Consider the following 27531-nt stretch of genomic DNA (forward strand, 5'->3'; position numbering starts at 1 on the left):
ATTTTTTCATGGGGATCCTAGAGCATCTCACCTTATCAGTATTTATGATGAGCAAACAAAGTAAAGTTCCATGGAGATAACTGTATCTTATTAGACAACATCTCTTATGAAGGATGGTCAAGTGGAGAAATTTTTTGAAGAATTTGAAAAGAAACACTTAGAAATATTAACACATACTATAATATTAGGTGATATAAATGGGTGTAGAGGAACAAGAAGGAAGGAGGGGAAGAAGGAAGGAAGGAAGGATAGAGAAAGGGAGGAAGGAAGGAAGGAAGGAAGGAAGGAAGGAAGGAAGGAAGGAAGGAAGGAAGGAAGGAGAAGAAAGAAAGAGAAAGAAAGAAAGAAAGAAAAGTGAGGGAAGGAGGAAGAAAGGAAGGAAGGAGGAAAGGAAGAGGAAAGGAAGGGAGGAAGAAGGAAGCAGAGAGGGAAGGGTTGAACAAAATAATTTGGGATCAAGATATGAAAGAGATCAAAAACTTTAGACAACTTAGAAAATGAATGTCAAGTATATCATGAATATTTTAAAGAAGTGATTTGGAAGGCATCAAATAACATCATAAACAATGTAATTAGGAGTCATGAAATGTCTGGTTATCAACTTAGAAGTTATTTCAGAATTAGTTCTTCATGTGCAGATAAACCATTAGGTAGAATAAAGGTCAAAGTAAATACCAAGTTAGAAGGAAGACTAAGGATGAATAGATATTGTAGCAATTTTAACAGCTCTGAATTGATCTTTTAAAGAAAATTGTTGGCTTAAAAGGGAGGAAATAAACAAAAACAGAGACAATGACTTTTCTTTAAAAAGTTTAACAGATACAAAATAGTCACCATAAGAAGGAGGCAAAAAGAGTCCATAAACTGCCTCAGTCACTCTAGTCTGCTCATTGTTTTAATCGCTGCTCACAACTGTTTGTGAAACAAGTTTATAGGTACAGTAACATATGAGTTCCATTTCCATTTCTATTTGTTGTCCTTGATAAGGACAAGGACATGGCATCCATGGCTAACTCTAGCATAGCATATGAATTCATTTGCAAAACATTATTCAGGGAGGATGAGGGAAGATAATTAGTAGCATAACCTCACAAAATAAAAGCAGAGAAAATAAAGTAGAGAATTTGGCATAAAATGCAATGAAATTATTCTGAGGACATTCATAGACTCAATTGAAATTCAATAAATATTTATTAAGCACCCACTGTGCTTAACTGTGCTAATAAACACTGTTATTAGACATTGTAATGGGAACACAAAGATGAAAAATGGCAATCCCTATCCTTAAGTTGCCTAGTTATGGTTGAGCAGAGGGTACAGGGTGGGATGGAGAATGGAGGGTGACATATAAAAATAACTATACTATAAATTAGGGAATTATTAAGTAGAAAGGAAATACCTAATACAGTGGCCTGAGAGATTCAAGGAGAAAAGGAATATTTTTATAGGAATGGGGTCAGTAATGGGGGAATAATAACAGTTCTTCACACTGATATAGTATGTTTAAAGATTAGAAAACAATTCAGTCTTCATGGAAAAGGTGTCATTGAACTATACCTTAGTTATTGGGAGAGAGTGTTAAAAGGCAAGAGTATAAGCCAAACATAGAGGACAGTGTGTCCTAAGAGTAAAAGACAGAGCCAGAAGAAGGTGACATGAAGAGGGGAAAACAGAACAGCTGAATATGATCTGAACATAAAATGGAAATAAAAACTAATCAGAAGTTAGCTAATGATATTGTTCAACTATACCCATATTCAACCCTCTGTCTAGAGGTTGAAACTTGTAGGAGAGGGATCAAGTGATGAGAAAATTTACTCTGAAAAGGGAAAAAATTTATTTTTGAGTGAGGACTGAAGGCTCCCGGGAACCCTGGGGAGGGTTGGGGATCTGAGTATTCAAATAAGTATTACAGATAGACATGAAATGGAACAGATCTTTCAGTGTTCAAAAATGATATCTTCATCAGCAATAATGATGAAACTACCACATTTATTCTGTGAGGAAATGGCAGTAGTACCTAAGAAAAAGTTAGTAACAATATCCTGGTCTGATAAAATTCTTACAGATGAAATTCATGTTGAAGTTAATAAAATTTTAGAGATACTTGGAGAATTATTTTGAAGATGTTACAAAGAAAACTTACCAGAAGAATGGCAAAGACTGTGCTTTTTTCAAAAATAAGTATCAGCAACTGCTTTCCAATGTCTGTTTTCTCACCTTTATAAAATCTTTATGGGAATGGTCTACATTTGCATTTATAGTATCTTTGATGAATGCATGGGAAGACAGCAGGCTATTTTCTACTTTCTCATGGACATACACAGAATACAAGATCCTACTCTATTATTGAATGATTTTTAATTAGCATTTAACCCAGTAGAGGAAAATGAAGCCCTGAAGGTACTTTTCCAAGGACTCTCCTTCATGTACTACTGTATAATACTGTTAAGCAACCCTCTATTACAGCTTCAATCACTGATTACTGACCCTACTTATTTGCCAGTCTCACAGAAGACAAGTTGCACAGAACTGAAATAAAAATTTTCTCATTAATGTGAAAGTTCTCAAGTCATTTTTGTGTATGTACAACACTTTATATACTAATTTTGTTGAACCAGCCCTGGGATGACAAAATTCCTCAGTAAAATCTATAGTTTTTTAAAAGGACCATACAATCAAAGGGTAGGATGGAATTTCAGATATCATTATGTCAAACCTAATAAAAACTAGTCTAACTATCTATATTATAAATATTGCTAGATAGGGAATATCAAATTAGTAAAAATGTCTATAGTGTGGCCAGGAAATTTATATGGACAAATGAGCTAAGCCTAGGATTGAATGTAAATTTCAGTCCCATTTGGGAAACTGCATAGCACTTTCAGTGATCTGCAACTGATCAATACTGTTCATCTTAATAGCTTCAATTTTCTTCCAGTCCTGCCCTTTGGTTGCTGCAAATCACTGAAGCTCATAACTTTGGAAAAATAAAAATGATAAGTCATCCAAAAGGCAAGGGAAAGATATGTAGTAGATATAGGCAGGTCATAGTATATTGCTAATAGTAACTCGTTCATGAAAATGATATAAAAGACATCATTAGGGTCATATGTGAGTAGCAAAGCAAATATACTAATTTAGAAACAGTACTATGTATCAATAAAATGCTAGACTTGGAGATGGAAGACCTGGGCACAGATACAGTTTTTGACATATGTATTTATACTTGGACTCACATACTGTGCATATAAAGCTTATAATCAACAAGAATTTTTTAAATGCCTACTATATATCAGATTGGGGCAACTAGGTAGCAAGTAGATAGAGCACCAGATATGAAGTCCAGAAGTCCTGAGTTCAAATCTGTCTTCAAATACTTACTAGTGACCAGGGACAAGTCACTTAACTTTATTTGCCTCAGTTTCCTCATCTGTAAATTGAGCTGGAGAAGGAAATGGCAAACCATCCAGTATCTTTGTTAAGAAAATTCCAAATAGGGTCACAAAGAGTCAACATATTACTGAAACAATTGAACAATAACAATAATGATTGTGTTAAATATTGGGGATATACAAACAAAAAAACTGAAATAGTCCCTGCCTTCAAGAGACTTACATTCTATTGCAGGAAATAGTAGTTACATATATAAAATGTATACAAATAAATATAACAGGTATTTGGCACATGACCAACCATCTAAGTTGGTGGCACCCACATGGGAAAAGCTAAGAACCTGCTTCTGAAAGATGAGGACTGGTACAGGCATAAATATCTGGACATTCTGCATTAGTTTGCCAGTTTGAGAGCAGTCTCTTTCCAATGGCTGTGAAGCCAGGATGGTTTCCATTTTTAAATTTATCTACATGAGGCATAGTCTCTCTCTTCCTGAAGCATCGATGAATAAAGGATTCATTATAACAGCAGGAACACCATGAAATAAGTTGAAGAAAGACATGATGAGACACCTCTTTCCAGACTCTGAGGCACAAAGAAAGGAGTTTGAGGTTTTGGTCTTGTTTCATTTGTCTTTTTTAATTCTAGGGTCAAGAAACATCTATCCACTACCTGGGAGTTCAAGTCATGAGGTCCTTAAAGCTCAGGATTTCAGACCAGATATTGCAATCAGCCCAGAAGGGAAGTGCTAAGAAGCTGGGATCCCAGGAAGCTAGCTCAAGTGTGGCTTTGACCCTGGAATTGATGAGATTAATGCTATGAAGAAACTGAACTAATATATGTATCTACTTTATTCCCTTCCCCAGAGACTAAAATGGTTTAGCAAGTATGATGTCCCTGAAATATTAGGGAAAATCTTTGTATGTCTGTTCATAAAATACTTTTGAAATATATTTGTACAAGCTAATTTGATTGTCGAGCAGTTAAATGGAAATGGAATATTTGGACCCCTAAACTGGGAAACACAAAAAGTAGAGGCTTCAGCTATTAGAAGAGCTTAGAGATTTCCCCTACAGAATTCTGGGGGAGGGATACCTTATCTTTCAGGCAATAAGGATTAGATAATCACTTTTATAAAAATGTATAAAATGCATAAACACTAGGTAATTTGTAGGAGGGAGGCACTAACAGCTAGAAGGAAATTGAGGGGATGGGATAGGAGTGACAAGAAAAGCCTCATTTAGGATTTAGTTCAATTTGGAAAGAATAGGAATACTCAGAGAAGTGAAAAAGGAATGCATGGAGAATACAGAGTCATGGAGAGAGGATAAAGGAAGGAAAATAATCAAGCAAGAAGAACAATTTGACTGGACCCAAGAATGAGTGAATAGGAGGAATGGATAAATATCTGGAAATATAAGCTAAAAACTGGTTGTCAAAGACCTTAAAAGTGAAACAGAAGAATTTGAATTTGATATGAAAACTAATAGAAGCCACTGGAGTCAAACAGAGGAGTGCTAATGGTCACACATGAACCAGAGTGGTGGCTATATGAATAGAGAGAAATGGAAAAACATAAGAAATGTCAGAATCAACATGAATCGGCAACTGATTAGAATGCAGATTGTAAAGGAGAATGAAGGATTAATGATAATTAATGATTATCTGGGCCACTGGAAGGCTGGTGGTGTTCAACATGGAAAGTGGGACAGAAGAAAAAGGGGTGGAGTTTAGAAAAAATACATTTGGATATCCAGAAGATATCTGGTTTGTAATATCCAAGAAGAAGTTGGTGATTCCAATCAAAAGTTCAAGAAGAAACCTGGATTAGGTATAATGATATGGGAGCTGCCAGCACAGAGATGATAATTAACCCAGAGAAAGGGGGTGGGGGGAATAATGAAGACTTAATGAGAAAAGAGTAAAGTGTTCAGGACAAAGTCCAAGACTGTCAGGGCATAGAATATGAATGATGATCCAACAAAGGAGACTGAGGAACAAGAAGAGAATGTTCTCAAAAAAATCCAAAGAGATCATTCAGTAGGAGAGAGTGGTCCGTAGTGTCAAATACTGAAGAAAAATTAAGAGAGATGAGTAGTGAGAAATGGCTACTAGATTTGGCAATTAAGAGATCACTGATCACTTTGGAAAGGGTAGTTGCAATTGAGTGATAAGGTCAAAAGTCAGTTGACAACTCAGTTCAAAGAAAGAGATGGTTTTTCATGTTTATAAAAAAGGAGGTGAGATGGATTATGCTAGCAAAAGATTTTTTAATTATAGGAGAGGCCTGGACAAGGTGCATATCTCTCTGACACTTAATTTCCTTCATTGTCACCCTGAAAGTTGTTGAGATACTACTATAAGATAATCTATTCAAAGCACTTTTTAAACTCTAAGGCACTATTAAAAATGGTCAGTTATGCTGATGGAGATGATGTAGCAATAATGAGAGACAGCTATCTTGAGTTTCACATGATGCCCCTTTGCCCTTAATAATGAGAACTGGAAGTGCCCCCAGGACATGAGGTAGATCCTCAGTGAAGGGTTTAAAGCAAGGCATGGACAAGAACCACAAGATAAGAAGGGATTGTAATTTCTGTCATTGAGTGGAATGAGTAAATCATATATCTATTTAAAGCACATCTATGAGCTATAGATGCTTGGGATGTTTTATGTATGTATGGCAGGTCTCAGATCATTTTTTCCTTCCATACCAACATCTTTTCCCATTCTGGACATTAGCCGAGAGTCAATGTCCAGTTAAGGGGAGGAGAGGCAAGAAATCTAAAAGGCAGAATTTAGAAGGACTCATCAATCTTCTGTTTCTTTCAGATGGCTCTGAGGAAGAGAATGATGATTGCAGTGGCAGATGAGAGGTAGATGGGGTCCCACCTGCTTCAGAAGTTATAGAAGCCTCAGGCCCAACAGCACATTCCATGGTGTCTGGAGCAGAGGGAGGAACCTGCAGGTGTGGAGAAGTTAAATGAATCCTTTCCTTAAACAAGACCTTGGGGAGATGATAGCATCCTAAATGCCTGGTTTCAAAATGTTTTGAGAATGATAGGGAGGAGGAAGGTTTGGCAAAGAGCCATAAAATCAGCCCTGAGGACAAACTTAGCTAAGAGGATACCTAAGAGCCTCCTGGTTTTGAGCCAGAAAAAGAAAGGCAATTCTGAAGAAGAAGACAAAAAAGGCAGTCTGGAATTAACTCTGATAGTGAGACATTCCTTAATAGAAGAGCAATGAAGAGAGTCAATTAGTATTTATTAAATATCTAATATGTAGCAGTTTGGGTGCTAAACTCTGGAGATACAAAGAAAGGCAAAATCCCTCAAGGAGCTTACAACCTAATGGGTAAAACAAAAAAAAAAAAAATGAATATTAGGAAATAATGGGGAAGGCACTAGAATTAAGAGGAATTCAGATTTTAGTTGGAAGCCAGGGAAGACAGGAGGGAGAGAGGAGTAGGGAGAGCATGCCCGGCATGACAGTCAGCCAGTGAAAATTCCTGAAGCTGAGAATGAAGAGTCTTGTTGACAGCCAAGGGCCAGTGTCACTGGATCAAAGTATGTGTGGCAGAAAAGAAGGTATAAGAAGACTGGCAAAAGAGGGATAGATTATGGGGACTTTGAACAGCAAACAGGATTCTGTCTTTGATTCTAGAGGTGACAGGGAAACTCTGGAGTTTACTGATTAGAGGGGTGACATTAGATCTTAGACATTAGTTGCTGAATAGAGAATGAACTGGAGGAGGTAGACAGTTGCGGCAAGGAGATCAACCAGCAGGCTACTGCTATAGTCTAAGCATGAGATGATGAGGACCCGTATGAGTATGGTGACAGTACTAGAGGAAAGAAAAGGGATTATTTTACAAATTTTGCAAAGTTGAAAATAACAGGTTATGGCAACAGATTAGACATGACAGTGAGAGGTAATGAGAAGTTCAAGATGACTGCTTAGTTAGAAACATGAGGGACCAAGAGGATGGGCAGGGAAGACCAGTAAGAGGGAAGGTTGGGGCACTTAGGGGAAAGAGAATGAGTTCTGTTTTGGCCATGTTGAGTTTAAGATATCTACTGAACATCCAGTTTGAGAGCTCTGAAAGATAATTGAAGATGTGAGAATAGAGATCTGCAGAGAGGTTAGATGTGGATAGGTGGACATCAGCATAAAGATGACCATTAAATCCATGGGAGCTGATATCACTAAAAAAGTAATATAAAAGAGAGAGAGGGGAAGGGGGACCAACACAGAACCCTATGTAATTCCCACAGTGAGATGTTTAACTTTGATAAAGGTTCAACAAAGGAGACTGAGAAAAAGCAGTCAGATAGGTAAAAGGAATCAGAGGAAAGTAGTGACCAAAAAACCTAAAAGAGAAGAGAGTATCAAGTAGAAGAGGGTGACTGGCAGCATCAAAGGCTGCCAAAAAAAGATCAAGAGGAATAATGATTGAGAAAGGATCTTTCGATTGCATTAACTAGGGAGCAATTTTGTTTACATATAATCTTCCTCATTAGAATGTGAGGTCCTTAAGATCAGGTCATTTTTGCTTTTCTTTGTATTGCCAATGTTTAACAGTGTCTGTTACATAATAAATGTCTGATTGATTGATTAATAGTCATAGGTACTATTCATGTTCAGAGGAAAGATGACCCTACAGAAATGGTGATATATCTTGGCTCTCTATGGACTTGATTTCATATTTCTTTGCCTCCTTCTCTCTTTTTCTAGCAGGCTGTGTTAGCTCAGTAAATTTGAGCAGGAGCCTAATGAGGCCAAGGTTATGGGGTTAAGCTGCACACCAACTCTGCTCTGTTTCTCAGTACATATTGTACTTGGATCCCCATCAGGCATCTTGAACATAATCTATGGGGTTTATGGAAAAGGAAGATTTTACATATATATATATATATATATATATATTCTGTTTGAGGGGAGAGAGGGTAGAAAATAAAGATGCAGAAGAAAGATTCTATTGAAATAATGTATATTCTATGGAGAATTTACAGAAAGATCTGGATAAGAATCACACAGGGTGAAAAAAGCAAAGGATTGCAAACTGTTCAGCAAAAAAGAGTAATCACACTGGTGAAATAACAGCACAACTAAGGTATAAAGGATGATAACTAAAATCTCCCTCCTCTGGAACTCCTCTCTCTCCCTCCTCAGTGGTCCTAGCAGTGTCCTCTGGAGTCAAACAAAACATTGAGGGTTTTCCACAAGACAGTCCTTCCAATACCTGCTGATTGCTATCATGTCCCTACTAAATATTTTCTTCACAAAAGCTTATGGTGGCCAGGGGTTGGCAATGAAACCAGGGGAGTGGGCTGTTTGTCACCCAGAAGATATTTGTGGGGGAGGGGGGAGGAGGGAGGAGGAGAATTACCTATATAAAGTATGAATATCTAATTCTATTTCCCTTCATTATTTTCACTCATTCCTTCCTGTCTCACATCACATATGGTTTGTAATGGGGGTGGTCTTAAACAGAGAGATCAGTATGACCCTGGCTGCCCTTAGGTTTCAGCTCCACTCTGGTTGGGGTCCTGCACCTCAGAAGCCTCAAAGAATCTTTATAAACATCACAGGAGGCCAAATGACACCACATGATTATGTGAGCTGTGACTTAACCTAAGGGGATATGTGAGAGGCAGAGAGGATGACAATGACGGAGAGTGACAGTGACAGTGAGACATAGAGAGACAGTCATACTCAGGGAGAGAGAAACAAGGGGAGAGGGAGTAAGAAGGGTAGAGGGAGGGGAGACAGAGAGAGAAGGCAGGATGAGAGAGAACAGAACAGACCTCAATGGACAGTTTGTTTTTACCAACCAACCTGACCTCAGAGAATATATAGTTGGAATGCAATTAAACTCACATCACTGTGTAACTATATAAGACAAGTTGCAATGACTTCAGTTTGGCAAAATTATCCAGTTATAGACAGCCTTCTAATAAGTTTGATTAAGTAGAACTGTGAACTTGGAACTTACTGACTGGGCTTTTGGCTTCAGCAAACAGAGACTAGAACACACTCATTTTGATCATCTGTCACATTTTATTTTCAACTTTTACGTAAAAGAAATGGTCTCATTCATTTGTGTCCAATTCCCTCTCATAACCCACCAAAGTCTGTAGCATAGTGAGGGATGCTCTCAGTCCCCAGGCTCACATGCATATTTTTGCCCTATAAAGATGCCTGCCCCTCGGTGTGTACAAATACAAATTAGGGGGTTTTAAATGAATTATGCTATGAGTTATAAAGGGGCAATAAAAGACTTTAAATCTCTCTCCTTTTAATCTTTAGCCAAATCCATAATTAAAGAATACAGTGTATATATATTACTCAAAATGCAGATACTCAGAGCTCAGTGGAGATGGATTTCTCCTGTCAGGCCTGACACCACAGATCCAAACAGGCTGCTTGTAAGAAGAACTGTACCCTTGAGGAGAAGGAGGGATCTGCAGTTGTGAATTCAAACTTCATTGTTATCCAGACCCCCTTATGTTTATAGCTTGTAGAACAGTGATGAGCATTAAGTCCACAAAAAAAAGACAACATGTGTCCCCCCCTTCATTCCTCCTTCCACCTTTATTAACTTAATTCACCTTGAAGTCCATTAGCAATGACAGAAAAATTACATCTTTTTTTTTCTAAAGGGCTTTTTTTGGGGGGACAATGTCATATTATTTCTGCCAACAAGCCACTTGTATGTGTCTGATTTGGAATGAGGGGAGGCAGGATGCAATTACCGCAAATCACCATATTTAATGGCTGGCCTTGTGACCCCTGCCACTAGAGGGGCTACCTAGAAAAATCTTATTTGTAATCTAGAAAGCCTGAGTCATGACAGCTGACTGTGCTGTGTCACTGGCTTTCCCAGGCACTACCCAAGTCTGTCCTGGACAAAGTCACAACCCTAATTTGCATTTGCAACAGGAGGGAGAGTCATCTAGTCTATCTTATGTGAAATATTTTCCCCGAGGCTACAGAATGTTATCTTCACAATACTATGGTCTGTTTTGGGCGTCTGGGAATTTGAGTTCCAATGCATACTTCCTGTGATCTTCACTTCCCCTCTTGAAACCTCAGTTCCTTCTTTTGAAAATGAAGGGATTGGACTAGATTAGGAACTCTTAAACTTTTTTGTGCCATGGATCTCTTTGGCAGTCTGATAAAGTCCATACACATGTTCATAGAATATTTTAAATATTTGAAGGAACTGATAAATTTCAGGTAAAGGTTAGTGTAAACATGGAATTCCCCCCCACCCCAATCCATGTTCACAGACAGTAGGAAATCCAACCAAAGACTCCTTGGTGGGAAGACTCCAGGTTCAGAACCCTTGGACTCGGTTTTTATTCCACAGCTCATAGCTTCCCAGGCTCATAAATATTTGTTATTCTTAAAATAATTTTTACTTCTTTATTGACTAAATTTCCCCCCTATATTTCTTTTCCTCTCCCTGAGTATATAATGAAGTTATTTGTTTTTTTTTAATGAAAAAGACAAGACCTTTATTATTACACCATTCAATTTCTTTATTTTACATTTCCTACATTCTACAGTCTATCCTTTCTGCCTTCTTTATGACTGAAAAATGATTTATCAGGATATGCCTGACTGTCCTTTGAAAAATGATGAGACTGGAAAACTTCCAGGAAAGGTATGACACAGCAGGTATTTTCCAAGAGCTTTAGGAAAAGCAAAGCCTCAGACCAGAGGCTAAGTCCCACCTGGCTGAGGTCACTTTATCTGTATGTCTGGGATAGGATGATGAGGTAAAGGGTCAACTGCTCACTGCATTTCAGCATCATAGAAGAAGGTCCCATTGATGACAATCCATGAAAGGTTGATTTTATTTTTACCTCCATATCTCAACCTTTTTCCTCAGGCCCAAATCATGTAAATGATGGATGAAATGACTTAGTAGGACTCTAGTTATGGTCTGGGCTAGGGATCAGAGCAAAAAACAAAACAAAACAAAAAACTTGATCAGTCTACTTGAGGCTCAAACCCTTAACCTTGGCCTCATTAGACCTTTTGCTTGAACTCACTGAGTTAACAGACAACTTTCTGGAGAAAGTGAGGAAGCCAAAGGAAGCAAAGGTGAAAAGGAGACAAAGATTGAAACAGATGGGAGCTGAGAGTGCCAAGACATTGCCTCTATACCCTTCTCTTTCGCTGAGACCTTGAGCCCACTTCAAAATGCATCAGGGGAATGTTTGGCCAGCTCATTACCTCCTGTGCATTGGGCATAAAAGTAGAGGGGCTTGCACCCCTTCTGGAGGAGTTTAGTTATGTGTACCCATGGAGATGATAGGGACCAGATAACTTTACAATCTGGGTTTTCAAAGCTGACTACAGCCACATAGGTTTGCTTTAGGTTATGACTTAGAAAATGATTTGGGGCAATCTTTCTGAGAGCCAAAAGAGCATCAGTGCCAGGGATTTCAGTCTGACAAGGATTGTGAGGAATTGCTCATCTATTTTTATACCGGGAGTTTTTGCATTTACACCACCAGCTTCTCCAAAGAGCTCAGACAGCTCACCTTCATAACAACCTTGGAAAGCAAGAACATATCCATTTCCATAAAGCTCCCCTCCAAGATGGTTTTAAATGGGAATGAAGCTGGAATGTGAGCCACTGTTAAAGTCAAAGGTGGATTTGCCTACAAGCCAGTGGCCTGAGGGTGATATCCAGCCAGGAGAGGAAGATGCTTTACAATGCATTTTAATCTCTCTAAGTCAATTAAGAGTATTTAAAACAGAAGATGTTGGCATTATACAACAATGTTAATGAGAAGCACTGGGCTTCCTCAGCTGGCTGGAAATGACAATCTGATAACAAGGTCTTCATAACTGGAAATGTCCTGGTGGAATATAGCATCACTAAATGTCATCTCTGAAAACAGATGCAAGGCTTTGTAACAGGTCATTCTAGATGTGCTATTCATCCTATTAACATTGGGGGAAATACCACCAAATACAGAGAACCAGGCATTCCCCAAGTCTAAGCACCATGGCAGGATGAAGATTACTAAAATTGATGAGAACTAAACATGGAAGCTGAAGACTGGGTATAGCAGCCTATTTGCTTGATTTGGAATAGAGGGCATTGGGTTTGAGTCTCAGCTCTAGCTGTTTGACTTTGGACAAAGTCATACACACACACACACACACACACACAGACAGAGTTCATTTATTTATTTATTTATCTCTTTATCTATCTATCTATTTATTTATTTTTACTTTTCTAGGATTTGAATTCATTAACTTTAAAATGAGAAAACTGAATTAGAGAGTTTGTAATGCCATTTCTAGTTTTAAATCCTATCACCTGGACAGTAGTTTGTGTTGCTATTCTTCAGTTTCCAGGTGGAGGGTATTAAAATGGAACACTTTCAACTCCAGACAATCACATTAGCTTCCAAGGAGCTGAGTCTTTTTAAACTTTTCGTGATTTTTAAAACTAGAAGGGATCATACACTCACTCACCCTCTGTTTCTGTTTCTGTGTCTGTCAAACTGTCTGTTTGTCTCTCTCTCCATATATATACTATATATAAAATATATAGTCTTCTTCATATATATATATATATAGTCTTCACATATATATGTATATATATATAGTCTTCATACACACACACACATATGTATGTATGTACGTCCTCCCCTTCTCCCTCCCTTTTTTCCTTTCATGACATATTACCTCTCAATCTTGGGTTTAATGTAAACCCAGGGTCCATAAGAAAGGGAGGTAATAAATCTTTTGTCTTTTGAACTTGTTAGGGACTATCCTACAAGACAAAGCAGGATTCCTCTCCACAACATCCTTCATTAATGATCATCCTTTCCAGGACCAGAACTCTGATTTTTCACACTCCCAAAACTTCTTGAATCATTTTGGTTAATCCTAATTATTAGGAGGGACAGTTAAATGAAACAGTGTATTGAATGCTGGACCTGAGATAAGGAAGACTTGCATTCAAATACAGTCTCAGATTCTTAATAACTGTGTGTCCTTGGTCAAGTTACTTAACCCTGTTTGCTTCTGCTTCCTCATCTGAAAAATGAGTTGGAGAGGGAAATGGTAGACCACCCTTGTACCTTTGCCATGAAAATCCCCAATGGGGTCATAAAGAGTTGAACACAATTGAAACAACAGAACAATAACAAATTAATGGGAAATTTTTGATATTGAGGTGAAATTTGATTATAATTTGCCACACTGATTTCAGTTCTATCTTGCAGGGCCAAGCTGAAGAATAAACCTAATGCCTCTCACTGTTGGACTGAAACTTGAAGACAGCCACTAAGCCTTGTTATTTATTGGCTTAAAGATTCCCAGGTCCTTCTTTACCTAAATTTTGAGTTTTCTCCCCATTCTGATCACTCTCTTCTAGATAGACTTCAGATTATCAATATCCCTCTCACATCATTCATCAAATTCAGGATTTTAAAGATGACATTAATAGACCCTGAGGTTTATGAAACTTATAAGGCATAGATATGGTAAGGTCTCTACAGATTTTTATTCAAATTCTCTCATTTTATAGATGAAATGATGTTTTCCAACTGCATCTAGGCTTTCATGATCCTTGGCAGTCCTTTTATTCCTTCCCAAAAGATTCCCAATTCATTCCAAACAGAATCTACTCTGTACTTTTAATTCCCTCAAGATTCCCACATTTCCTCCTCCCCATTTTCCTTTTCAACTGAGGACCTTGACTCCTGTTAAGAAGATTTAGGTCATTCATCTCCCTCTCCTACCTTTTCTCTTCACCTTGGAACTAACTCTATTTTCTCTAGTCTATGACAGACAGATGATCCTTTTTCCCAAGGCCAATCCCTCTACATGTGTGCTGGACCACTTTCCCTCCTGTTTTCTCCAACAGATTCCAAATTCAATCATATTAATTCTTCCCCCCCTTCCCTCTCCCCCCACACTTCTTCTTGTCTTCTTTTATCTTCTTTCCTCTTTCTCTCTCTCTCTTCTCCCTCTATCTCTCTCCATTTCCCTCTCCCTTTCCTCCTTCTCTCCCTCCCTAATACCATATTGCCTCTTAATCTTAAGTTTATAATATAAGTCCTGTGTGCATAAGAAGGGAGGTAATAAACTTGCTGTGCTTTGTACATGTTAGACCTTATCTAGAGTGTTTTTGTGGCCATTTCGAAAGAATATTTACTAACATGAGAGGATTCAGTGGAGGACAAATGGATGGATAGTTGTTCAAAACCACTGCAAAGAAGAATCTGGGTTTGGGTAGAAAATAGGAGAAGGAAAGGGTACACAGCTGAGACCTTCAAATACCTGAAGAGATGACATATGGAAGAAGAATTAAACTAGTTTTGCTTGGTTAGAGAAGTACTAGATAGAACTTTCAGGGAGACAGATTTCAACTCTGAATAAGGAGGATGTCCCTTACAATCAGAATTGTCCAACAATGTAATGTTCTGTCCCAGAGACTTTGCAGTTCTGCTTTTACTTAAGATCTTCAAACAGACTGCATAAAAGGAAGCAACATGTTTTAAGTCTAAAAAGTTAGCCTAGAGTCAGATTGGAACAATTCACATTTTTAATATTTTACAACTTACAAATGACTTTCCTTACAACCACTTTGCAACCGAGGCAATGCAGATATCATTATTTACATTTTTATAGGTAAGATAAATGAAATTCAGAGCTACAATCATAAAATGTGAATGCTATAAAGGATCACGAGATCATCTGGTTCAGCATTCTCATTTTGCAGAGGAAGAAAAAAAAAGGTTCAGGTAGGGGAAGTGATTTTTCTAATTTTATAAAACTAGTATTTTACACAACTAGTGAGTGGGATTGGAACTCATGTCTCTTGCCCCCACTCCAGTAGTCTTTCATTTCCAAGGTCACAAGTAAAAAGTGTGAGAGCCAAGACTCCAACCAAGTTGAGAATTTTATTTTACTATACTCCCTCTTATAAGGCATCTTGTTTAAAAACAAAATAAAAAAATACTAGAACATTAAAGGAACAGTGATAATCTATATAGTGGAATAAGATGACTTAGTCATGATAAATGATTTACTCCTATACTATTGCATAGCTACAAAAAGTAGTACTGTCAATTGTGCCATAAATTGTGTTGCAGAAATGTGAACAGTTTGAGCTTAGTGCAAATTTCAAATTTTCCTCTTCAAAATTTCGTCCACAAGAAACAATGAGGGGTGGCTAGGTGGCGCAGTGGATAAAACACCGGCCCTGGAGTCAGGAGTACCTGGGTTCAAATCCGGTCTCAGACACTTAATAATTACCTAGCTGTGTGGCCTTGGGCAAGCCACTTAACCCCATTTGCCTTTCAAAAAACCTTAAAAAAAAAGAAACAATGAGAATGCAAAAAACTATACCCCTTCACAATAACTCACAAGCTATAATCCCTCTGACACCTACTTCTGCAAGCAATCTTCAAGTTTTTATTAAGGTAAATGTCATATTTGTAGTATATCTTCTTTTTTTTTGGCAAGTCAATGGGGTTAAGTGACTTGCCCAAGGTCACACAGGTAGGCAAGTATTAAGTGTCTGAGGCCGGATTTGAATTCAGGTCCTCCTGACTCCAGGGCCGGTGCTCTATCCACTGTGCCACCTAGCCACCTCTGCTGTATATTTCCTAATGCCTTAGGAGCTGTGGTTAGAAAAGGGCTGGCCCACATCACCCCTCACCTCCTCCTCCTTTTGCCACAGCCTCCAAGGCCCAGAGTTAGTTGTATTTTGCTCAACTTACTCAAGGAGAAGAGAGCTGTTGGGTGGAGGGGAGGTCATGCTGAACAGCAATCTGAGGCTAGCATTTATGTATTTCTTAGCCATTTAACATGAATAAAACTGTGCTACTCTTTTTTATTGATTTCTTAGCCTTTTTACAATATGTCACACCGAAGATTTGAGTATTGAGTCCTTAACTTCATTTTCCCAATAAGCTCTGTGTTTTTTATTGCATGTTTTGCACAATAAGGTGTATATATATATATATATATATATATATATATATATATATATATATATATAAATTTCAGAACTGATTGCATATCTATCACAAATTCATCCCTTCTTAATGCCAGGGTCACTACAGTGAAACTGAAAAATACCCTGAGGGTTTCAAGGTAAGCCAGTGAGGATTCTGACACCTTTCATATTCCTTGTGTGCCCGACCTTTGCATAGCTGACATTCCCAACATAGAACAAATGTTGAACCTCAGGGTAGAAAGTCACTTAGAGCAGAGGTCTTTAACTTGGGATTTACGATCTTATTTTTAAAAATATTCTAACAATAGTATTTCAATATAATTAATTTCCTCAACAATTCTATGTATTTCATCCAATTAAAAGCATTATTCTGAGAAGGGGTCCATAGACTTCCCACTTTGTTATAAGGGATGCTGACATGAAAAAATTAAGAACTTATGTTTTAAATAAAGAATTCTCAGGAGTGTAGGGAAGACCCTGATATCTAGTGATGTGGTCTTATCTCACCCTTCTTACTTATCGACACAAGACAAATGACCATATCCTAAAATTATAGGATCATAGGTTTAGGGTTAAAAGAGATCTTAGAGGTCAAGTGAATTTACCTTAGTTATACTGGTAGTAACTATCAGAGATGAGTCTTTTGCATCCATATCCAGTGCTTTCCATTCAAAGTTGCTGCTGATTTTCATGTAACCCTGCCATTTCACATCATCCTTAATTTGATTCATGCATTCAAATAATCATGTAAAAACTACTTACAGTAATTACACTATATGAAATACCATAATAGGTGTTACTTGTAGAGATAATTAAAATGGGTCCTCCTACCTCATGAAAAAAATACAAACTTCCAAATTACACAATAACTACTTAATCAGAGGATTTCACTCCACATAATATTTTTTAAAATATCTGTTCACCACTCCAGAATGAAATGCTGTGGCATTGGTGTTTATGAGAGATGAGATAGAATGTAAGGCACATATTAGGGTGGTCAGCCAAACATTCAGAGCATTTTGGTCCTACCTAGTCATTTGGGAAGGTTGTGGATCTGAGGACAAACATCTCATGCCCTATAATACATCACAGATTTCATGTATAGCTGCCCAACTAGTCCCAGTCACTGTGAACAGGAAGGAATGAGGGAGCAAAAAGTGCAAGTATGAAAGAAGCAGGATACAGAGGGAAATATTGTCATTGTCTGTGGTACTAACCATGGTGCTGACAAATCTGTACTGTGTGCAATCATAAGTAGATTGCCCCCCTTCAGAACAACCAATGGCCATTTAAGAGTAGAGCACTGACTTTAAACAGGCAAAAATTTCATAAAAACCAATAAGAGGGTCTTGCTCATTGGACTGTATTCTATAGGAGATTGGGACTTAATATTTTGTTTAGTCATTCAACAAAGTGGCACAGTGGATAGAGCAAAGGCCCTGGAATCAGGAGGACCTGAGTTCAAATCCAGCCTCAGACAATTAATAATTGCCTAGATGTGTAACCTTGGGCAAGTCACTTAACTCCATTGCCTTGCAAACACCAAAAACAAACAAAAATTTACTTAGCACTCACTCTGTACTATGCACTGAGGATATCCAAAGAGAAAAAAAGAAAATATCTCTACCCTTAAAGAGGTTAGATTTTTGTCAGGGAATATAAAATACACTTGGAAAATCAAATGCAAGATAATGCAAAGAGGTATATAAAACACTGATAACTGTGACTAGTGATGGGGGGGAGGGGAGGAGAGGAGCAAGGATTTGGAAAGGCTTCAAAAAGGTGATATTAAGAATTCTAAGAAGTTTAGATGATAAGAAAGTATATACCAGACAAAACAAACAAAATTATAGAGATGGAAGATGGAATGTCAAATTGGTGAACTAGTTTGACTGTAATAAACAAGGCATTAAGGGTGTAATGTGGAAAAAAAGTTTTTTAGATTATTGAGGTATTTAAATACCAGGATAAAGAATTTACAATTTATTTTATAAGCAATTGGGAACCAATGAATGTTTCTGAATGTGACATAGATCTGAGTATGTGACATAGTCTTAAAAAAGATATTTTTATGGCAAGGGTTTCTGATAAAGGCCTCATTTCTCAAATAAATGGAGAAGTGATTCTATTTTATAGGAATACAAGTCATTCCCCAATTGATCAATTATCAAAAAATATGAATAGGCAGTTTTCAGATGAAGACATCAGTTATCTATAGTCATTTAAAATTTCTCTAAATCACTATTGATTAGATGAATGATCATTAAAACAAGTCTTGTGCCACCTCATATCTAACATTAAATAATATGATGGAAAATGAAAATGATAAATATTTGAGGGAATGTGGGAAATTGAGACACTAACATACTAAGGGTATAGTTGTGAACTGACCTAGGCTACAAAACTGTGCATACCCTTTGACACAGTAACACCATTTCTAGGCCTGTATTCCAAAGAGATTTTTAAGAAAAGGTTACTTATAATGAAACTATTTATAATAGCTCTTTCTGTAGTGGCAAAAAAAATTAGGAATTAAGGGGATACCCATCAATTGGGAAATGGCTGGCTGAACATGCTATGATATATGATTCTGATGGAATACTACTGTACTATAAAAAATGATGAGCAGATAGATTTTAGAAAAACCAGGAAAGACTCACTAGAATTGATGCAAAGTGAAGTGAGCAGAACCAGGAGAACACTAACCACAATACTGTTATAATGATCAAATATGAAATATTTCATTCTTCTTAGCATTACAATGATCCAAGACAATTTCAAAGGATTCATGATTAAGAAAAAATGCTATCCACAGTCAGATAGTATGAAAATGGCATGCAGTATGAGTATAGATAGAAGCATGCTAATTTTCATTTTTTTGTATTTTTTTCTTTTGAAAGGTTTGTGTATTCTTTCACAACATAACTAATATGGCAATATGTTTTGCATGCCTGAACATGTATAACCTATATCAAATTGCTTACTGTCTCAGGGAGAGAGGAGGAGAGAGAGGCAGAGAAAAAATCTGGAACTGAAAAATGTTTTTAAATAGTTGTTAAAAATTGCCTTTTCATGTAACTGAGAAAAAAGTGTTATTTAAAAAAGAAAGATATTCTATCAGATATGTGTAGGACAGAAGAGAGAGCAAAAATATGAGAAACAGGAAGGGAGGCCAAATGGAAGGTTATTTCAATAATATATATATATATATATAATATGATTATAAGATCATGAATTGGATAGGGAGAGTGGACAACAACAAAAATAATAATAGCAACAATTTTTGTCTTTTATTTTCAAAGAAGATCACAACATCATGACAAGCACATGAATTGGATTTGAGTGAGGGGGTGCTCGGCTATGTCACCAATCTCATTTTCTCCTCCAGGGCCGTCTAGGTTCAGTGGCCAGATATAAATCAGGACACCTGGAAATAAATATCCCTGGATGTGAGTCAATAAGGTTAAGTGACTTGCCCAAAGCCACACAGGTAGTAGAACTCAAGTGTCTGAGAATGGATTCGAACTTCTGTCCTCCTGACTCAAAGACCTGTTGTAGAGGTAGAAATGATAAGACCTAAACACTTATTAGTTGGAGGGAGGGACCAAAAATCAACGATGATTTCTAGATTTGAACTTAGGTGATTGTAAGGATGACTGAGACCCCAATAGAAATAGATAAATTTGGAGAAAGGGTAGTTTATGGAAGAAAAATAATTAATGCTCTTTTAGACAAGCTGAGACTGAGAGCACAAAAGTAGAGATGTCTAGCAGGCAGATGGCAATGTGACACTGGAGTTGAGAGGAGAGAAAAGGACTAGAAGAGACATTTTGGATTTTACCTGTCGATGACAAATAAACCTACTAGAGAACTTGAGATTACCATGAGGAAAAATGTATAGAGAAAAAAGGACAAAGAGCAAAGTTCAGGATGGGAAAGAAATCTACTTTTAGGAGATAAGAAATGGAAGGTGAACTGACAAAGGAGAGTGACAAGGAGTAGTATATAGGGAGGATGAGAATCAGGAGAAAGCATAAGCAAAAGGTGGCTATAGGCTAAAGGTGCCAAAGGCTAAAGGGATATCTAGAAGGATGAGAACTGAGAATAATCTATCAGATCAAACAGGAAAGAAATCTTCAGTAATCCTGGAGAGAACAGTTTAATAAAGTGTCAGGATCAGAAACCAGACTGCAAGGGATTGAGAAGTGATTTGGAAGTGAAGCAAATTTCTAGAAGTCTGTCCATGAAAGAAAGGCAATGACATTAGTTTGAGGGGATATAAGATCAAGTACAGTTTTTTAAAGGAGGATATCAGAGCAAATTTATAGGCAACAAAGATAGAGTCAGTAGATTAGAAGAGACTGAAGATATGAAAGAGGGTACAAGAATGATTGAAGGAGAAAGATTTCCAGAAGATGAGAGAGAATGGAATCAAAGATGTGTGGTGAGAGGAGGGATTGGCTAAGCTATAAGCATAGGAACTGAGAAGGCAAATGATAGGAGTAACTCTGTGTTAGAATTTGTTCAGGCACAAGTGGCAAATGGACATAGGATCATAATGGAGAGGTCAGTAAATACTTGAAGTGATTAACTACAGGATCAAAATTATGAAGGGAAGAAAAAAGGCCAAATGGTAGGCTGGATGAGCAAGGAAAGGTAGAACAATTCTTTGCATGCCTGTGGTGAACATGAAGAATGAATTTAGCAGGAGTGAGATGAAGAATATGGAAGAATAGAAGGTTATGATAAGAGAGGAATTTCAGAATTAAAGATCATAAGGGCAGCATAGTTGTAAGTGACAGTGAGATCTAGGTTATGTTCAGTGCTATGCTAGTAGATGCTCAATAGTTTGCTCTCAGAATAAGTACATGTGACACAATTTAAAATTTAATCATTATTATTAACATTTTCTCCATTGCTTTATTAAGTCTAAGCAATTAACAAACAATAAATCAAACCTTGCTTTGTAATGATTGTTGATATTCAAGGTGTAAATGCATATAGCAAAAAAAAGTCTAACAATTGACTTTCAAGAGTCAGGATGATCTGGTTCCATTAACCTCTTGCATGTGTGTAGTTGTAATGGAGAGACAATACTACTAATGGAAGCTAAGAAAGTTGATGAAGTAGGAAATCATAGAGTTTGACTTTCACACTTAAATTCAAGACCTTAAATAGTAGGGTAGAGTTCTAATGGAGAGTAAAATGGTGATTCTGATATTAAACTTTAAAAAAAGACAGAGAATGGAATGGAGACCAATAAATGACAAACATCTGAATAAACATAAACAGATAGATATATCTCACATGAAAGGAAGTTTCTGAATAATATTACCAGAGGAGGGTTGGGAGGTGCCAATGAAGAATTAAAAAAAAATCCCTACTATTGATAGCTTTGAATTTATAGATTGAACTTGTCATATATGTCAAAAGATATCTTCTGGAGAGATCCAAATTTCTTGACCTCAAGAAGATGGAAAGAGTATGAGAGCAAGTGGTACAAGATGACAGATAATTTCTTGAAGAAGTTCTCTAGAACACAATGATATATGCATGAAAGAAAAGAGGCTAAAGGGGTAGAGTGTATAGTTGAGTTAGAGAGGGATGAGATAGTAGAAAATTGTTGACATTCAGGTGAAATTTTGTTAATGGCAACCCATATAATAGATAAAAACACAAAATGGTCCTCAGTTCTGCATGTCCTTCTATTTCTGAAGTTAAAAATCACAATTTTTTTTCTATTGCATATAAACATTGACTCAGTAACTGACTGACTGACTGGTATGCTAGCAAGATCCTTGGCAAATGATCCACAAATTGATATCACTAGATGAACTGAACCATATTCATTTTGATATTCTCACTATAAATGAAACTAGAAGACAAAGTGTTGCAGCTACATGGAAAAATAGCTCAAAAGAACTCCCTGGAAAAGTGGGAGAGTTTAGTGGAAGCACTTAATTATGTGCTCAAAGATAAAAAGGGATATTTCTTGGAGTGCATCAACATATCTCCTTTCAGTATTCATGAATATCTAAGGCAAAAAAAGGTACCATGAAAATAGTTACAATATAGGTATAAATATTTGCTGAATATAAAGAGAATAAAATTTAAAAAGTATATCAAGAAGGAAAATATTTCAGAAAAATCAAGGAAGACCTGTATAAACTGATACAAAATGAAGTAAACAGGACCAGAACAATCTTCATGGTAACAGTAATATCATAAAGATAATCAATTTTGAAAGATTTAGTAACTCTAATCCACACAGTGACCCACAACAGTTTTCAAAGGACTCATGATGAAACATACTATCAAACCCCTAGAAAGAGAAGTGATGGACTCAAGAGTGCATGCAGATTGAAGCACATTTTTTTCTCTCACTTTCAGAACACTGCTGATACAGAAAATTAAAATAAGTTTTATTTTGCATGCTTTTTTATGATATGGAGAAAAGGGAAGGAGAGGGAGAGAATTTGGAACTTAAAAGGAGTTTTAAAAAAAAGATATCATATCAAGAACTTACCTCTACAATCTAAACCAAGTCAACATAGAACTTGATAGTCAGTGACTCTGAGGAGGCACAAGGGAGAATGATGTAGTTCTGAAATTTATAATGAAAGATGCCAAAGCCTTATAGATCACTTGCAAGTTTTATATCTATTTGCCATGAATATTTTCTTCAGGAAGTACCTTGGAAGGCATTGGAGGTGGATAGCACTGAACATCATTGAAATTAAAAATTGATTATATTTTAATGAACAGAAAATGACTGGTTATTTGATATGCATATCTCTATGGAGTACAGATTATAGACTATTTTAAGCAAAGGTCAAAATTAAAGGCAATTTAGTTGAGAGAATAAAGAAGAGACAATAATGCAGTCAATTATAACAGTTAACTGTTGACCTATTTAAACAAGCTGTTGATTCTGATATATGTGAAATGAATAAAAATAAAGACATTGACTCTATTGCCATTTTTAGGGAAATTTAACCAAAAAAAAGAATCACCATACTTAAGAGGTCAAAAGAACTCAGAAACTACTTTATCTGACATTCACTTTCTTTGATAAGAGGAACGACATGGGTTGCCAATAAACACATTTACAGAGTTCTACAGAAAGCAATTATGGAAGATAATTTGTAAAGATCATTTCACTAAACAATAAAAAGTGATGAAGTCCAGCAAAAGTTTGTCATGGGATCCCATTAAATCAGATCATCTCAAGACATTTATAGATGAACAACAAATGGATGTAAAATGATACAGGTTTACCAGTATTTCTATAGTGTTCTGATCCTATGAGAATTGAACATATGTTTGTACAAACATATATTTGCATTCTACCTCCTTAAAATCGTATACACTAAATTAAGTCAGGAATAATGGCTCAATATGACTAATATACAGAAGAGTAGGCCCTGCTAAGGCTAATACATTGAGATTGAGGCTTAAAATATCCCAAAGAGGGGAAAATTCTAAAATGAATGGAAGAAAGGAAGTGACACCACAAAGAGCTGCCCAAGAAGACACCAACCCACTCTTTTTTTTTTTAGGTTTTTTTTTTTTTTGCAAGGCAAATGGGGTTAAGTGGCTTGCCCTAGGCCACACAGCTAGGTAATTATTAAGTGTCTAAGACCAGATTTGAACCCAGGTACTCCTGACTCCAAGGCTGGTGCTTTATCCACTGTGCCACCTAGCCACCCCACCAGCCCTCTTGATCCAAATACCTACTTTCTTATTAGCATAAACCATGAGGTTTATGAGCATACCAAGAGAATCCTTGAAGAAAACATGTAAAGGAACATGCAGGTGGATTTTCATAAATGATTTTATGTAGACTATATCTTGTTACAAATCTGAATGGAATGGTACAGAGAGTATCATATACCACTGTATTTATTGCTTTTATAACAAAAAATGCCTTAGGTTTGAGATAGCAAATCAAAAGCTTAAGTCTCTGATCCTCTGATGATCAATATCAAGTTAAAACCAAAATAAGAAGATGTACTTTAATAAAGATATTTGTCAGAATTATCAAGTAAATTCTGTCTGAAAAGAAATCCTCTATAGATGGAAAGATTATTCAGATATTCCCAGTCTGTAGATAGTATTGTACTAATTGCACGAAGCCCACATCCACTCAAAAGAAACCAGTCTCGCTAGACATATGGAAAAACAAACCAAAACAATGGATGAAAAATACATATGCAGTTGAATATTGTGATGTTTCTAAAGCTTGAGAAAAATAGTTTTGGGTAATTTAATCATATTTATTAATAAGACTAGCATTTTGATAAAAGAGGTTTAATGCCAAAGACAGTCACAACAGTGGGCTCATGAATTAAATGCCCTTGGAAGAGGGTGATTGCCATACTAAGGGTGGTGATCAACTCTAATTGGTTAGGTTAACAATTAATGAAAGAATGAATATTACAATGAGAGGTTATACTTATGCCAATGAATTTTAATTATGTCATTTACTTACTGGGTGGGGTCTTAGCAAATCTGGTAAAAAAAGTTAATCCAATATTATTATCAGCAATGTCCTTTATAGACTGAACTTTTGAAGTGAGGACTTAAGAAAAAAGGAGAAACTCTGTATCACACCAAATCATTGGTTATTAATAATCATTTCTCTCATTATTTAGTCTATTGAGTTGATACATCAGCACTCATATTTTGGAGTGTTGTAGATAGACAATGTATGACCTTGATCCAGAATTAGGCTGAAGGAAAATGGTTTGTATTGCATTTGAAATACTTTCTAGTGCTTTCAATGATCCCAAAGTGCTTCCTCCTGTCACAGCACAGCTTTTTAAAGTTAAGATTCTCCCAGCAAAGCTATATTACTATAACTCATGGAACATCATAGGAATTAATCAACAATTTATTAAATACTCACTGAGCTAAGTGCTGGGAATTCAAAATAAGGGGTGGGGGAGTCCTTATCCTCAAGGAGTTTACATTCTTATAGGGATGACAACATGTATATAATGATGTAAAGACAACATATTTCAATGTAAATGTAATATAATCTTGGAAAGGTGGTTATTAGTTGGGGAAAATGAAATCAAGAGAGATTTTTTAAGAAGATAAGCTATGGTCTAAATCTTGAAGGATGCTAGGGAAACTAGGTGATGGAGGTGAGTAGGGAAAAATATTACAGATATGGAAGAGATAGACAGTGACATGGATCATAGATTTAAAATTGAAAGAGATCTTAGAGGTCATCTACTCTAATTTCTTCATTTTGCAGTTGAGAAAACTGAGTCTCAGTATAGGAAAATGACTTGACCAGTATCATATAGCAAGAAAGTATCAGAGAGGGAGAATTTGAACCCAGATCTTTCTCATTCTAAGAACTGTCCATTAATCTACATTGCATAGTTTTGAAATTTTGAGTTACTCAAAGAAGAATGAAGGGACATATGGTGAGTTTAATTAGACTATAGTGTATTGCCAAAGATGACTTGCACATAAGAGGTTGCATAAAGGACATTATCAAAGATACGTGTGATGGGAAAGGAGGCAGGGATCCATTCTGTAGCAAGAAAGTCTAACATCTGTATTGGCTGCATGTTGTTAAAAACATTAAAAGGCACAGAGGAAGGCCTATAAAAAACTTTTTGAAAAGACAGTACAAGAACTACTCAGAAGAAGAATGCACAGATAAAATGTGGTTGAATGTCTATATTGATGAGCTCACAGCTCCATAAAACTGTCCATCTTATGGACAAAACCTGAGTATAGACAACAGGGTAACTGTTTATGTCCAATGTCCTGTCTCCTACCAAACCTCATTGCCTTATGTTCCCAAGGGAGAGTGTTCACAACCCTATATTCTCATTTCTTCCAACTTCCCACGAATTAGATTAAATGGTGATGAATGACATAAAGAAAGTAAAATAAGCAGGTCACATATGGACTGTGACATATTTCTCTGCCTAGGAGTTCCCCACAAGAGTTTGTGGCTTTTACATTATTTTGCTCCACACAAAGGTAATATCTAAGGTGATAAGAATTTAGTGGTCACTGTAATATCTCCTATCATAGCTCTACCTGCCTTTATTGATAATGATGAAAAATCTTTTTTTTTTCCCTTAAGGAGGAACAAACAAGAAGGGAACACGGTTAGATTGTCCTACAATATGCAAGATTAATAAAAGGATTCTCCAGTTTGGGACAAATTGATACAAGTGGAGTGATTGACCACAAGATGCTGCCAAAGCATGAAATAATTTTTTAAGAAAGGAAGAAAGGAAGGAAGGAAGAAAAGAGAAAAAAATAAAAATAAAAATAAGAAAAAATGGATAAAAATGTGTATCTCTAAGCTTCAAAACCCTATCCACTCAGACTTCTTTGTCTGCTACTACTACTACTATGGGATGAGTCAGCCTAGAAGCATGGGTCAGCTCTAAAAATTCAATAGTCAACATGGGTCACCAAAATCATCTACTGCTGCCTCTTCTCTGGTACCATGTTTCCAACCTATCATATATACTCTATTTTTTTTATGAAAACATACTAAGAAAGAAAATATAGCATAGGGATACAAGCATGAATCTTACACCAGAAGACCTAGGTTGAATCTCAGTTCTGATCCTTACAAGTGACTCTTAGGGGCAGCTAGGTGGTGCAGTGGATAGAGCACCGGCCCTGGAGTCAGACACTTAATAATTGCCTAGCTGTGTGACCTTGGGCAATTGGACCATTGCCTTAAATTGAAAAAAAAAAGTTAAAAAAAAAGAAATTAAAAACTACAAGTGACTCTTGACAAGTCACTTCACCTCTATGACCCTCAGTCTCTTCATCTATAGAATAGTTTAGAGACAGGGATTAGTCCAATGATTTGGTAGAGGAAATGCTTTGGAGAATAAACTCTTTCTGTCATTATAGGGTAGTATCTTTTCAAGAGCAAATTAGTTTTAAAAAGTTGCCCAGAGTACCCAATAGTTAGTGATTTGCCCAAGGTGACACTGACAGAATATGTCAGAGACAGGATTTGAACCCAGGTTCATTACAATAACCCCAAGTTTCCCTCAATATTGTCTTTTTAGCTACTTCTACTTTGTTGAAAAGGAATAATAATACTTGTACTACTAGTATTATTATTATGGTAAATATGATAA

General features: G+C 36.6%; 1 protein-coding gene across 1 annotated transcript in view; it reads right to left on the reverse strand.

Annotated features, from left to right (window-relative positions):
* The window catches only part of ADAMTS2 (ADAM metallopeptidase with thrombospondin type 1 motif 2), a 478959-nt gene that overhangs the window by 166277 nt on the left and 285151 nt on the right, over positions 1–27531 (reverse strand). The gene's annotated exons all lie outside the window — the stretch shown is intronic.

The sequence above is a fragment of the Macrotis lagotis genome, chromosome 1 (genome assembly GCF_037893015.1).
Source record: "Macrotis lagotis isolate mMagLag1 chromosome 1, bilby.v1.9.chrom.fasta, whole genome shotgun sequence".
Classification (NCBI taxonomy): domain Eukaryota; kingdom Metazoa; phylum Chordata; class Mammalia; order Peramelemorphia; family Peramelidae; genus Macrotis; species Macrotis lagotis.